Source organism: Podarcis cretensis (assembly GCF_951804945.1).
Source record: "Podarcis cretensis genome assembly, chromosome: 15".
NCBI lineage: Eukaryota > Metazoa > Chordata > Lepidosauria > Squamata > Lacertidae > Podarcis > Podarcis cretensis.
Genome location: NC_137185.1, coordinates 31874381 through 31890059, shown reverse-complemented (window position 1 = coordinate 31890059; position 15679 = coordinate 31874381). Strand labels below are relative to the sequence as shown.

The following is a 15679-nucleotide window of genomic DNA, read 5'->3' as shown; positions in this document are numbered from 1 at the left end:
TGTTAGTAGTTGGGACTTTTGGGGGAGAATCAATTGATGCAATTGTCTTGGAAGATCACCTTAATGACTCACCTGCCACTATGCTTGAATGTGGTAAATGTCAGGTGTAGTGTAGCCAAGTCTCAGCACAACAGCCCTCTAACACATTTTATTTATTTTTTTGTAAATGAAGTCCTTGTGGAAAATGAGCAAGTTCCTCTTTCCAGCCAATTCATGCACGTATGGGTCCAAATTGATTTTGCATGAAAATAAAGATGCGTTCAGGGTAGTTCTGAGCCAACAGGGGACAGATAAACGCCCTGAAATTTCCAGGACACATGGGACAATGCTCTCTTTATCTTTTTCTTCCTTGCAGCAGCTGGTTTTTATCTTGCGCTTTTCAGTTTCGTACACCGGGGCTTGGGGTGATGAGGGAGGGAAGTAAACCCAGCACCTTCAGCTCTGCAGAGCTGTTAAGCATAGAGTGCTCTGCAGCTGCAGTCCCTCCCAAAAGAAAGCATTGCATGAGATGCTAGGGTGAGTGCTTGGTGGTGTACTGTGTGGTGTAGTGGTTAGAGTGTCAAAGTAAGTCCTGGGAAACCCAGGTTCCTTCAACTATGAACCCCCCCCTCTCTCTCTCTATATATATACCGTATTTTTCGCTCTATAGGACACACCGGCCCATAGGACGCACCTATTTTTTTGGGGGGGGAAATAAAGGGGAAAAAATTTATTTCCCCCCCCCCAGGCACGGGGCAGGGGCGGGGGAAGCCCGAGCTTCCCCAGCCCCCAGAACAGGCAGCTCTCTGCAAGCCGTGGGAGTGTGCTGCACTTCCCAGCTGTCCCCCGAGCTTGTGGGGCTGGCGGTGGGGAGAAGCCCGCTTCTCCCCGCCGCCAGCCTCCAAACCAGGTCCGGGGACAGCGGGATGGTGCGCTGCATTCACCCCATAGGACACACACACACATTTCCCCTTCATTTTTGTAGGGGGAAAAGTGCGTCCTATAGGGTGAAAAATACGGTATATATGGGGATGGATGATGACAATAAACTGAACACCCCCCTCTCCCTTTCCTCAACAAAGAGGCATAGTTCAGATGCAAACAGTAAAGTTCAGACAAGCCCTGAAGTGGAAAGAGGCTGAAAGTTGCTAATATGAACATGAAGGAAAATGTTAGCAGAACCATATGGTATGGAATGTGCCACGTACAATTTGTCCTGTGGAATCGTTGTTGTGTGCTGGATGAATGAATGGCCACCTGCCATAAACGTATTTATTATTATTATTATTGCCCTTTAGTTGCAAAACGTTTTTGTCAGCTTATCAGAAAGTGCTATGTCTCAAATGGCATGATATCACTTTCGTACATTTGAACTCTTTGCTTCTTTCCAGTTTTTAAGTAGCCAATTAAATGTTTGTATAAAACAACTCTTGGCTGTCTCCACTGAATGTACTCAACAATGCCTTTTGGGTTTTTTTTCTTTCTTTACAGGTTTCCCCAGTGTTTTTGTTCCCCAAACATCTCATCCCAGAACTGGGCAACTCTGAGACAGTGCCACCACATATGTGTGAAGGGACCTACAGATCCCTTCCAGCAAGCTTCAGTTTGTAAAGGGTGCTAAGAGTTGTTAGGAGACCCACTGGTCCCATCCCAGAGTGGCTTAATAGTCAATCCCTCTTCCCAGGGAACTCTGGGAATTGTTGCTCTGTGAAGGGAACCGAGATCTCCTAAGAATTCCCAACACCATTCAGAAACCATATTTCCCAGGATTCCTTGAGGGAAGCCATGTTTGTTTAAAGTGGCATGATAACTGCTTTAAATGCATAGTGCAGTTGGGGCCTAACCTAACTTTCAGGGTTATTGTGAGGCGAAAAGAATTCCTTTGTGAATTAGGCATGGCTGAGATGCGGAAGGAGAGCTTGACACATCATTCTGAGCTCCTTAACGTACCAAATGCACTAGCGTACCAAATGCACAAAATAAATACAGTTTAAATTAAATGAATATAAAAAATAAATGCCCTGCCCACCCTGCATGGGGAGGGAGAATATGCAAACTCAGCTGTTCACAGGCTGCTGCTTTCCCTTAATGGTGAGAGAGATCCTGCTAAATCCATTTCGATATTATTTGGCTAGAGAAGCTCAATTGCTTTTATTTTGTCCCTTCTTCTTTCCTGCTTCCTGATTAAAATTGCCCCCAGTCCTCGAAATATTCAAGGACTTACTGGGAATATCATTCATGCAGAATTGTAGAGTTAGAAGGGACCACAGGGGTCATCTAGTCCAACCCCTGCAGTTCAGCAGTCTTTTGCCTAGTGTGGGACTTGAACCCGTGTCCCTGAGATTAAGAGTCTCATGCGTACTGACTGAGGAAGTCCATTGTCTCGTGCTGGATTCTCTGCATGCTAATTCCTAAGGATTTGTAAATAGGGAAACCAAAATAAAAGCACATTAAAAAAAAAAAAATTTGGCTCTAAAGCAAAAGGAAACTGTATCTCCTTTGGCCCCACTTGCAATGTTTTGCAAGAAGTTTTCCTTTTGCTGGAGTCTTACAAAGCCATGAAAAATTATTGTGAATTGTACTCTGAAATGGTTGTTTTTATGCAGGAAGGAGTTTTTCTTTTTTACATTGATTTATTTTATTTTTTGCTATTTTTTAAAAAGCATTTCTTCCCTTTCCCCTCTAAAGCTGTCATTTTTAACTTGAGCTCATCATATTGGTATTCTGCTCTCTCTATGGGTGAGGCTATTGCACCATAATTATTAACATCTGTAGCTTTCATTTGGACATTCTTGCACAGCCGCTCCCTTTGAAGGCATCCTCCTTACACTCAAAATATTAAGGTCCACTGGTTTTGTTGTGCGAATTGATCAGATCTCCTTGGGCTGGGCGGGTGGTTCAGATAAACCAGCGTGCTGGTCATGCTTGCCTTGAGGCGTGTGCTTGTGTGAGTATTCCTTTTTTTCTCAGCACTTATCCAGACACATCCAAGACAACATTGGCTCTCAGCGGCTGCCTAATACTTCATAAAACAATTTGTCCAGTCATGTATACAGACCCTCCAAGTGACCCTATTTTCCAGGATCAGTCCTGGATTTACAGAAGCTGTCCTGGTTTCTGATTTGATCCCGGAACATCCCATTTTTCCTTGGGACATCCCTATTTTCATTGGATAAATGTTGGAAGGGATGGAGTTATGCAGTCCCTGAGCCAAGGAGATAAGTAACTATGCAACCTTTTAGAAGGCATCTGTATAGGGAAGCTTTTAATGTTTAATATTTTATTATGTTTTTCAATATGTTAGAAGCTGCCCAAGGTGGCTGCGGCAACCCAGTCAGATGTGCAAGATAATACATAGATACATGCATAAATTGATGGATGAATGGATGGAATAGCACGTCCCTATTTTTATTGGAGAAATATTGGAGAGTATGTGTATATAACCTGATATGTCAGTGGTCTTAGCCAGATATCTTTCTCGTTACTTGATTTTTTTTGTATTGGTTTTAAACAAATACAAATACAGTAACCATTAAAAACTTATTCAGCAGTACAACTAATAGGGTTTGTTTCCTCCATTGTCTCTAGACACATGGACCATTTTAACTCAAGATGCTGGGGTTGAACATGATGGAAGGCAGTAGACCAGTTCTTTTGTCCCCTGCATTTCTACAAAGCTGATAACCAGTGAAAACTGTAGCCCGTGGTGGCCAGAGCCCATTTAGACTGGTGGAGCAGAATGCTGCTGGGAGCCCAAACACTAGGCAGAGTCTGAGCCCTTGACAGGCAGAGCCAAATAATTGTCATTTTCTCTCCCTGCATAGTTCTACAAAGGCAAGATTAAAGAGGAGGAAGCTAACAGGTTGTGCCACCTCCTAGACAGGCAGGTGGGGGGCAGACTGAGGTGGGTGGGGCAAGACTTCATTTGCCCTAATGACCTAGCTTCCACTGGCTGTAGTCATCAATCACTCTGCTCATCTTTTTTTTTTTTAAGGGCTTTTTGTATTAGTTCACAAAATGTGTTAGATTAGTAGATTAATATCAAATACAACATAGTTCCTAACTATCATACATGTAGTTCCTTAATCTGTTAATGAAAACAGAACAAAATGTATTGGTGACAAACATTTCAGATTCTTAGTTGCACCTTGCACCAAGATACTGGATATGCATTGTGGAGTTATGTATCGCTCTGGATATGTAACTTTTGGTTTATGAATGCAGCAAACCCGGAAGTGTATACTTCCAGGTTTCATCGCATGCGCAGAAGCGCTCAATCACGCTGCGTGCGCGCGCAGAAGCGGCGCCTCTGCCTACAGACTTTTTGGGTTGTGGACGGACCCCCAGAATGAATTAAATTCGTATCTGGAGGGTCCACTGTATAGCTCTGCTTGTTTCTCCTCGTTGTTTGCTGCTGTTCTGCTCTGTGGTCCTTGGTGGTTCTGCGGTTTTATTTTATTATTTTAATGCAAATTGTTTCTAACCCTGACATTTTTGTAACCTGCCCAGGGAACGTTTGGTGGAAGGGTGGACTGTAAGTGCCGATATAATAAAGTGTAAGTGAAAGTTGACAGAATCTTCCGTGTACTTGGGAATTTATTAGGTGTACTCTTATCGTCCTTTTCACCAGCATGCAGAGATCTGAAGTGGCTTCCCGTAGAGTCTCTCTTGACTGACTGTCTTTCTCCTTCGTCAGCGCTCATGATGTCCTAATCTAACCCCGCTTGCAACAGGATCAGCAAGGAGGAGAATAACCCTCTCTGTGGTGTGTGTGTGTGTGTGTGTGTGTAAGGCATCAGGGGAAACTGTAAAAACAATGACATCAAGGCTATAGTTTTCCATAGACTCTCAACCCCTAGGCTTATAACACCATTATAGTAGTGCTTATTGGCCCGCCGGCTAATCCCACGCCTTTGAAAAGCAGCAGATAGCATTAAATATAGGCCACGGAATCATGTCAAAGACTTTGCACTAGCCGCATGAGCACACGAGTGCATTTTCTGCAGATTGCGCTTTCTAATCTTACAGGGCAGGCAGAATGGAGTGGAGGGAGGGAGGCGCGGAGAGAGAGAAAAATGCCGACCTGCATTCAAAGCTACCTAAGGAAGTTCAACGGCCACTTTGCCAAATGGACTGGAGACCGTGGGAGGAGAATAGCTGCGGCATCTTTTACTGGGGTGGCAGCACAGTAATCGCTGTAGCAGCAAGCGAGGGGCTGGCAGGGTTCAGAAACTGCGGTGACGGATGCTGTGGCAAGGCCCAATGCGGTTTCCCTTTATTCGAGCAAAGAGCCAGAAACCAAGGTTGCCCCATAAACAGATGCTTCTTCCTGAATGGCTGGTGCAAGGATGCATCATAGCTTTCCTGCTCGTGCTGAAGCCACAGGTGTGTGTCACCACAGCAGGCAAAGTGTTCTGTGGTTATCACTTGGGATGTTTCTGAACGGAACTGGTGGTGTTAGATTCAGTATGCTGGGTGTTTGTGTGGTTTGAGCTTTCCTAGGCTCAACTCTTGAAACTTTTAAATAATAATAATAATAATAATAATAATAATAATAATAATAATTTTGAGCTTTGTTGCCTAGTGGGCATAGCTTGCTTACCAGAGACACCTAGCCATGATAACTCTTGTTGGAGGTAGCCATGAGGCAAGGTGAGGCAGCTACCCCATGGACATAGTGGAGGTTTTTTGTGGAGGAAGGATGAGGGGCAACAACTTCAAAAGGCAGCAGAGCTAGTGGCACACAGACCTAAGTTTAGTGAAGGGATGGAGAACCTCAGGCCCTCCAAGCCTTCTGCCTGGCCCTCAGGACTCCCCCCAGACTACTCTTCTCCCCAGCCCTTCCTCCATGGCCTCCTTGAGTGCTTCTGCCACACCTAGATGTGTCCTTGAACTTTGATATTGCCTCTTGCTTGGCAGGATGTAGAGACAGATACAGAAGCCTTTGGCTTTTGTGTGACTGGAATATAGCCCAGTTTACGAAAGGTCAAGAGTTGCATCTGTTTCTCTTCCTACTTTTGCTTCTGGCCTACGGACACTTTCACTACTAGCATGTGGTCCTCAGAAGATGGCCTGTGAAGGGATGTGATCCTTGAACGAAGAAAGGTTCCTCGCCCCTTGCTGGGTGCATTGAGTGAGAGATATGACAGTGCAGTGTAGTGGTAAGAGAGCTTGACTAGGGCCTGAGAGACCAGGGTTCAAATCTCTACTCGGTCATGAAGCTCAGTGGATGAGCTTTGGCCAGCCGCTGCCTCTCAGCATAACCTACCTCATAGGGGTTGTTGTTGGGAGAATTGATGAGGGGGAGAACAATATATATGCTACCTTGAGAGCTTTAGAAAAAAAGGTGTGATATAAATGCGATCAATCAATCAATCAATCAATCAGAAAGAACAAGGCCTGAGGAAAAGCTGCTTAAATCTCCATTAATCCATGAACATTACCTGGTGACCTTGAGTTAAGCGCCACTTTTACCTCACAGGCCTGCTTTGTTGTTTTATTAGAAATATTTATAAACCACTAAACAATAAAATATAAATAGAGGCGCGCACACACACACACACACACACACACACACACAAACAAACATTCTTTTTTCAAAAAATTAAAATCGGATATTGCCCATGAGTAAACTCATCTTTCTGGGAAAACCTCAGATTTTTATTTTTAAAAAAGCTTTCAATAAAATGTGTACAATGCTGGGGCCTGCCTAAGGTACAATCTACAGCATAAATTTAAAGCAGTGTGATACAGCTTTAAAGAGGCTTTGCTCTCCCCAAAGAATCCTTGGAATTATAATTTGTTAAGGGCGCTGAGAGTTATTAGGAGACCCCTATTCCTCTCATAGAGCTACCATTCCAAGAGTTCCCTGAGCAGTGAGTTCCACAAGGCAGGTGACAGTAGTCTGAGCTGCCGTGGAATAAATCTCCAGTTCATTTTGCACCACAAGGAGATGGCTCCAGTGCATGGACAGGTATACAAGGGGTGTGAAGGAACAGAGTTTGATAATTTTGGGTTTTGATAAGATGGGGTTAATTGCTTTTTCGTATGTGTGAAAATCTAAAGGTCAGTTCGTTGGCACTACAGTGTCTGAGGAAGGGGGAAAAAGGTTTTAGCTTTGATGCTTTTTTCAGTTTTGCAGAAAGAGCTCGGCAGAAGGAATGCCGAAGAGAAGCTGAATGTCTGGGAACCCTGAGAACTCTGACACTAAGATGTCGCTGGGAAGAACTTGAATAAGTTGCAGTCTAGGTAGGAATAGCTATATGCTGTTAAACTTCTTGTTTTCTTATCCTTTTGCTCTTTCGTTTTGGGTGTGGGTGCTGCAATTTATTCAGATGTTAAAACTCTGCCCCCCTCGCTGCCATGATAATACTTTTCCAGTAAACTCTTTAAATTGTTTCAGTGTTATGACCTTTTTGTGTGGTTTACGCACCACACACCTGAAAGCCAACCCTCACAGTAGCTGAAGATTCTTTTTAAGAGAGCCGGAAGGTTTTGGGCTCTTTGGTGGAGCCCACTAGGACCAGGTGGAGAGAGTAAGACTTCCAGGTGTCAACGGAAACATCATGGGTGTGAGGTGTGGAAAAGGGCAGTTAGGACTGGGACACTCGGTCTGCGAGGGGGAGGACCAGGTACATCACACCTCGTGCTCCTGATAAGAAAGGCAAACATATGTCAAATGAATAAATAAAACCTAAATAATTAATTCACTTCTGAAATAAATGCATGTGGAGAGGTCATTGGGACCCTTCCTGGCCTAGTCAAAGGCATAATGTTTCTTCCTTGTGGATATACACATGTGCACACAAAAAATGATGGGTGTGGATATGTTTGTTTAGCACTGGGGTGGGGCCATAGCTCAGTTGAAGGCCACATGCATTCAAACCACCCCAGGTTCAGTAATAGACATTCATGTATCTATTTAGAAAATTAGTTAATCTCTCCGTCAGCAAGGGCCTCTGGGTGGGTGAGACGGAACTCAAGCAGTATACAATTAGAACAAATAAGCCAATCAATTCAATTTCGTGCCTAAAAAAACAGCACAGACAGCATTTTAAACCTAGTAATCTTTTTGCAAAGGCAAAATGTCATTCTAAATGCCTGGGGAAATGAAAAGGTCTCTCTACCTGGCGTTGAAAGGCTCTTAATGTAAGTGCCATTTGAGCCTCGGTGCACCCCATAATCAAGTTGCCAATACTGAAAAGGCCCTCTCTGTAGTACCCGTATGACAAATTAATGGAATGTAAGAGCTATCAGTAGCTACTGGCTGTGATTACTTCCTGTTGTACGCCTCTGAATACCATAAGGTTTCCCAAACATGGGTCTCCAGCTGTTTTTGGATTACAACTCCCATCATCCCTATCTATCAGCACCAGTGGTCAGGGATGATGGGAGTTGTAGTCCAAAAACAGCTGGAGACCCAAGTTTGGGAAAGCCTGGAATACCAGTTTCTGGGAATTCAAATGGGGAGATTGCTGTTGTGCTCATGTCCTGCTTGTGGACTGCTCAGGAACATCTGGCTGGCAGCTGGGAGAAGAAGATGCTGGAGTGAATGCCCCTGACCTGATCCAGCAGCATTCTTCTGCTTGTATGTACCTTATCTGTTTAGGTGGAGAAGACTTGGATAAGATCCAGATAGGGCTTGGAAAGGCCTCTGCCAGTCAGTGTAGACAACGTCAAGTCAGCCCACTGGCCCATCAAGCTCAGGACTTAAACGAAACTTGCACCTCGGATGTTGACTTTGACTGCCCACAGCCCAAGAAGAGTTGTGCATTAGCAGAGCCCAAGTCCTCTGCTGGCAAGTGACCATGGAGGGGAGGAAATTAAAGGGATATAAATAAACAGATGCAACTCAGAGCTGTCTCTCATGGCCTGGCTGTGGGCTGGCCAGAAGTGACAAGACAAACAGCCCTTTCTGTGGCATCATCAGGCACCCTTCTCTCCTTGCTGTGGAAAACAGTATGTAAATAGACAGTGATTTGTCCAGGCGTAGAAAGGGAATCCCATGAACGACGAATAAAGGGCTTTATCCAACTAACTTCTACTCAGAACAGACCCATTGAAATTAATGCACCCATCTATTACTTTTAGTAGGTCTACTCTAGCATTAGATACATCCCAGTTTCTCTCCTCCAGTGTCATCATCGCTGATTGTGGCTGGTGCAAAATTAGGAAGCAAATGTTGGTCGAGAACACCCTGCAGTTGTTTTTGGACTGCAACTCCTGTCAACCCCAACCAACTTGGCCATACTGAACAGGGACTGATGGGAGTTCCAGTCAGATACAGATTCTTTATTACGCAGTCAAAGATCTAAAAAACCACACCCCTAAAACCAGCAACTGTACAAGTGAAATATCGCAACATGCAAAATGCCTGAAAGTGGGTTGCAATATATAAATGATATAATATATCAGGAATATAAAAAGCTTGCCTAAAATTAGATAAACAATAGGATACCATAAAATATGAAAGTTAAGAGCGAGTTGGGGGATGAACGGATGGAGACAACCAGATTAGAAATTGTAATTAATGTATGAGAACAGGATATGTTTAATTGGGGGGAGATTTCCTTTTATGTTTTGGCAGCTAAAAAGACAAATCAAAGCAATAATCTCTGCTAATAATTTAGCAGAAACATAGCAGTGCAAAACAGATCTTTGATGGGAAGAGATAATTCAAATAATAGAGTTGGCAGGGACCCTGAGGATCATCTAGTCCAACCCCCTGCAGTGCAGGACTATGCAGCTGTCCCTTATGGGGATCAAACCTGCAACATTGGAGTTTTCAGCACCACGGTCTAACCAACTGAGCTATTTGTTCAAATCTGCAAAAAAGTAGGCAAGATACCATTTAGAAGTCCTAGCTGGAAATTTTGAAATTTCCACTCTAAAACAGGGGTGAGGAACTTGATCTGTTTGCCAGGCTGGATCCTTATTCCCCCCACCGTCCCACAGGCAAGGTTTGATGAATGGGTTGTCAGGGCTTGCATGGTCTTTGCATAGAAGCCTCAACCATCAGCTGATCATTGATGCCTTGCACTGCTCTCTACAACCCTGAAGACCAGCTGATCTGCATAGCGCTGTGCATGGAAGTTCTCATGATCAGCTGAAACATCTGGAGGACATTGAGTTGGGAAAGGCTGCCCAAGATCTTTGGTTAGTGTTCTCCTAGATACATGCAATTAAATGGGCATTTATTACATTCAGAGGTGACTGTTCCTCCTGTGTTCATAAGGGCTTGTTGTGTGTTGGTAAGACTATTTTCCATATCTCATAATAGCTTTGCTGTCCCTGGTTGGACATAGCCACTGCTTGTTTGCCTGTGAAGTGTTAGATAGAATCACATCTCGGCTGCCAGGGAAGAGAAGCTTTTGTCTTTTGGAAGAAAGCCAATGTAGCTGTTGGGAGTGCTGGGCGGAGCTTTATTTTTTCCGATGTAAAATTTCTGTTTCATAATCCATTAGTAACAATGAATGGATGCCAGTGGTGAAGACAACAACTGGCACATTTGGCAGTTTTAAAAGTTTTTAGCTTTGGTTACGAAATGTAAGTGAAACATGCCAAATTGGAAATTTCCCTGCACAAGTTATCCTAATTTTCTTAGGAATTGTTTTCCAGAAAACCCAGGTCACTGGCGCTGGATTTGGGCCACGGAAGCCAGGGTTCAAGTTACGATTCATGCACAAAGCTTACTGTTTGGTTGTGAGCGGATTACCATTTCTCAGCCTAACCTAGTTCACAGGGTGCTGAGGAGGCAAAATGTGTGTGTGTGTGTGTGTGTGTGTGTGTGTGTAGGTGTGTAAAGTTGGGTGCTCAACACATGTCACTCTGAGCTCTTTGGAGGAATATGAGTGGATGAAAACATAAGTGTTATGCTTGTGAAAAGGAAGAAGGCTAACATCCTTTCCGTGAATCTGTTTCGCAAGGCCGATAATAAGCACAACAGGTAAAGAACCCCTGGACGGTTAAGTCCAGTCAAAGGTGACTATGGGGTTGCCGTGCTCATCTCGTTTTCAGGCTGAGGGAGCCGGTGTTTGTCCACAGACAGCTTTCCAGGTTGTGTGGCCAGCATGACTAAACCACTTCTGGCACAACGGAACACCGTGACGGAAACCAGAGCTCATGGAAATGCCGTTTACCTTCCCACTTGTTTATCTACTAGCACTGGTGTGCTTTCGAACTGCTAGGTTGGCAGGAGCTGGGACTGAGCAACAGAAGTTCACCCTGTCATAGGGATTCGAACCGCCGACCTTCTGATTGGCTAGACCAAGAGACTCAGTGGCTTAGACCACAGTGCCACCCACTCGCATTAATAAGCACAACAAATGGTGTTGAAAATACACTGCCATGCTTTGGTTTTGGTTGTTGACCTTTTGGGCTGTTGAATCTATCCAAGGATCTCCCTCTGGACTCCACTGTGAGTCTTGCCCTACTGCTCTGTCCCGAAATCTCTTTGCTTTCACTTCCTCACTGAGGAGGCACCCTGGGGCTCTTGCTGCTGTCATGCTTGGCACTAGGTTTTCCCCTCTGCACTCATCTCAGTGGCATTTAAAGCTGCCTTTGCAATCTTGTCCTCTCTCCTCTGCTTCCCTCCCCCCCCTTCAGTTAAGCTTTGCAACCACTGATTGGCTTCCTTGGACATGAAGCTTTTCAGATAAACAGGGCTGCACACCTGCTGTTTAAACCCCAAACAGCTTGCTTGGGTTTAGTGCTATTTTGGGATCTGCAGGGGAGGGGAACACTTCCCCTTGGTGTGCTTCTTTCTTTGCTTTGATCCAAACCAGTTCCATGTTACAAGGCGGACTTGTTTTCGTTTTGTTCTGTAATTTTGGGATGAGCTGCCTAAAAACTCTATAAATGGCAAATTATGAGATCAGCCTGCCACTCATTTCTGTTCAAAGAGAGTAAGGTGTATAGGACGGGCATGAAATAAGGAGATATGCAGATGCGATGAAAGAAGCATGTTTTAAACTGGGTAAATGTGGGTCCATTTAGGAAAAGAGAGTGCTTCCTAAACAGACCCAAGTTTGTGATGTAATTCTCAACACAGAAAATAGAGAAAGTGTTCAAGCTATCACATTTAATATGGGCAGATTGGGTGCATAATCCAGCATGATCTGCATCTATCATTTTCCCTAGACTTTGGTTCAGTTCTCCACAATTCTGCACCAGTTCAGATATTTCTTCTTTTAAATTGTCACAAAAATTCACCAGCGAATTTCTCTGGATATACCATTTTTGCAAGATTCTCCCCCCAATATATTGTATTTTCCTGTGTTATTTTCACTACTATATGCACTTCTTAGGCACACTTTCCTGTCATATATGGCGTTCTTATACACATTTTTGGTAAGCAAGCTGCGTTTTTTGTCTGCATATTTTTTTCAGGTAGTGCAGATTAGGGAGCTTTGCATTGAAATGCACACAGAAAAAGTGCTTGAAACTGTGATACAGTACAATATACAGGTATATAAGTAGTACGGTTATTCTTTAATAGTAATAATATTTATATGCCGCCTGTCTGGCTGGGTTTCCCCAAGCACTCTGGGCGGCTTCCAGCACGTATAAAAATAATGTCAAATATTATTCTACCAAGTATAAAATTACTAAGTCATTGCGCTTTTTATAAATGCATCCAAATAACATTAGAATTTTCCATACACAAACTACATTGAAAAGCAATCTGTTCACATGTTGGAAGAGTAGTCATATCTTCTATCCATCATTCCAAGTGGGGCATGGTTTTGTCTTTTCAATGATTCAATACCAGTCTTTTAGCAGAAGTAAGGGCATGACGAGTTTTTTTATGTTGACCCACTGTGAAACCACATATATTTGGTATGTGATTTAGGATAATACTATCATCTGACAATTTTAATTCCCCCCCCCCCATAGTAGTATTTATACATCTTAGTACTCTGAAAATTTGTAAGCATCAGACACAGCATAAACATATGTTTCAAAGAAGCATTTTCCTTATTCCATCTCCTGCAGCTTCTTGTCATAGATAGCTCCTTTATGTACAAGTGGGTGGCGGGGACGCGGGTGGGGCTGTGGTCTAAACCACTGAGCCTCTTGGGTTTGCCGATTGCAAGATCGGCAGTTCTAATCCATGCAATGGGGTTAGCTTCCGTTGCTCTGTCCCAGCTCCTGCCAACCTAGCAGTTTGAAAGCATGCTAGTGCAAGTAGATAAATTGGTACCGCTGTGGCAGGAAGGTAAAAGGCATTTCCGTGCATTCTGGCACTTGTCCTGGTATCCCATCATGCCAAAAGAGGTTTAGTCATGCTGGCCACATGATCTGGAAAGCTGTCTGTGGACAAATGCTGGCTCCCTCGTCCTGAAGTGAGATGAGTGCCGTACCCCATAGTCAAGTTTGACTGGACTTAACCATCCAGGGCTTCTTTACCTTTACCGTTTACCTTTATGGTCAACGTTGGATACAACCAATGGCTTGCAACCAGGCTTAGCGATACAGTGGTACCTCGGGTTAAGAACTTAATTCGTTCTGGAGGCCTGTTCTTAACCTGAAACTGTTCTTAACCTGAAGCACCACTTTAGCTAATGGGGCCTCCTCCTGCTGCTGCGCCACCAGAGCATGATTTCTGTTCTCATCCTGAAGCAAAGTTCTTAACCCGAGGTAATATTTCTGGGTTAGCGGAGTCTGTAACCTGAAGCGTATGTAACCTGAAGCATATGTAAACCGAGGTACCACTGTATACAAAATGCAGTGGTACCTCAGTCTACAAACAGCCCTGTTAATGAACGCTTCGGACAACAAACTCTGCAAAACCAGAAGTAAGTGCTCCGGTTAGCGAACTTTGCCTTGGAAGATGAACGGAAGCCAAACACCAGCGGTGGGAGGCCTCAATAGGGAATGTGCGAACCTTGGTTTAAGAATGCTTTGGTTTAAGAACGGACCTCCAGAACGGATTAAGTTCATAACCCGAGGTACCACTGTATTTCAATGGCGCTTGTGGGTTGCAAGCTGCTTCCTTTATTATTATTATTATTGTCCTGGCAGGGCTCCTTTGCCTTTTAACAGCTGAGCAGCCTTGGTAGGTTCGGTAGGGGAAATGCAACAGCTGAAGATCCCTTTTTCAGAACTAAAAGTAATAAGCTTCTCAACAGCTGAGGGTTGAAAAGAGAACATTCTCTCTCCCAGATTGCAGACAGTGGAAATCCCTAGCTTTTAGAGACCAGGCATTCTTTCCAGACCAATTGCCCGTTCCGCTCCATCCATCCTGTACAATGGCTGCTTAGAACCATGCTGATTGTATCGCCCTTGCACATGTCGAGCTCCCAAATGTCCCCGCGCACGTGTGTCACAATGGAGTTAATGTGGCAGTGTGCAAGAAGTGCACTGTGAAATTGACTTCATTGTGAGCTCTCAGAGGCATATAATCGGCAGCAGGTGTTTACTCCCATTGTCCCTTACTTCGTATCTGTGAGGTGAAGCAGTGCAGGAACTTGAGGCAAGAAGCAGGGAGGCAGAGAAACGAGCTCCCTTTGCTTAATGCTGTTTGGGGCTCCTTTGGGGAAGGCTGCTGAATAGGCAGGCAGAGAAAAACACAAAACAATACAGTGGTACCTCGGGTTAAGTATTTAATTCGTTCTGGAAGTCCGTTCTTAACCTGAAACTGTTCTTAACCTGAAGCACCACTTTAGCTAATGGGGCCTCCCGCTGCTGCCGTGTGATTTCTGTTCTCATCCTGAAGCAAAGTTCTTAACCTGAGGTACTATTTCTGGGTTAGCTGAGTCTGTAACCTGAAGCGTATGTAACCTGAGGTACCACTGTACCTTTGTCTCTTGCATCCTGTTTTTCTATTCAGATAGGCCGAGTTGTGAGATACGTCAGACTCTAAAATCACAGGGCAGCAAAACAGCTGTGCAGCTGTGTCTGAACAGGGTGGCTCTGATATCTTGGAAGCTGTGCAAGGAGGGGTTCTGTTTGGGCATCTTTGTGGGGGGGGGCATTCCACAGTGCAGGGCAGCCTTCTGAGAAGGTTCTTCTCTACTCCCCTGCAAGTTGTGCTTTGCAAAGTAGAATTGCTTTCCTGTGTTTACTTTTGACACACAGTGCAGGGGGAGCAGGGGTGAGATCTGCAAGCGGGTGGGAGGGATTAATATATTTTATAAAACTTGCTTCATATGTGAAACTCTCGAAGCAGCATGCAAAAGTTATAACTCTTAAAAAACATAAGCATACGGCAGCTCTTGAAATACTACAGAATTTCGTAAAATGGCACTGTAGTTTGCTGATATTAGCAATTCAAGAAGGCACGAAAAACACACTATGGAGTCGGCAGCTGTCTGTTTTTCAAGAGTTAAGAGTATTTATCTCTGCCCATTAATTTTCCTCTGCAACTACTCCACCTCCCTCCCTCATTTTACAGGTTCATTTTGAGTCCAGGTTTCTGCTGGCTGAAGAGAAGGGAAACAGTGAGTGAGGGTGAGAAGGGGAAGGTAGTGTTGTATAGTGGTTAGAGTGCTGGACAGAATGGGTAGATCTGGGTATAACCCCCCCCCCCAATTTGGCCGTGAAGTTAACTGGGGGGGGGGGGCTTTGGGCCAGTCTTTCTTTCTAATCCTAATCTACTTCCTGGGAGGAAGAGGTTAGTTGGGCAAGGCCCCTATCTGCTACTTTAGAGTTTCTTAGAGGAAAGGCTGATTATAAATGTTACCAGAAATAGGCACTTCCC

General features: G+C 44.3%; 1 protein-coding gene across 4 annotated transcripts in view; it reads left to right on the top strand.

Moving 5' to 3' along the window:
* Positions 1-15679, top strand: part of ST3GAL4 (ST3 beta-galactoside alpha-2,3-sialyltransferase 4) — a 177319-nt gene that overhangs the window by 36701 nt on the left and 124939 nt on the right. For 3 of the 4 annotated variants that reach the window (XM_079955174.1, XM_079955176.1, XM_079955168.1), the window contains exon 2: positions 7113-7227. The exons of the other annotated variant lie outside the window; for it this stretch is intronic. The gene's annotated coding sequence lies outside the window, so the exon portion shown is untranslated. The remainder of the gene's footprint in view (positions 1-7112; positions 7228-15679) is intronic. 4 annotated transcript variants of the gene reach the window in all.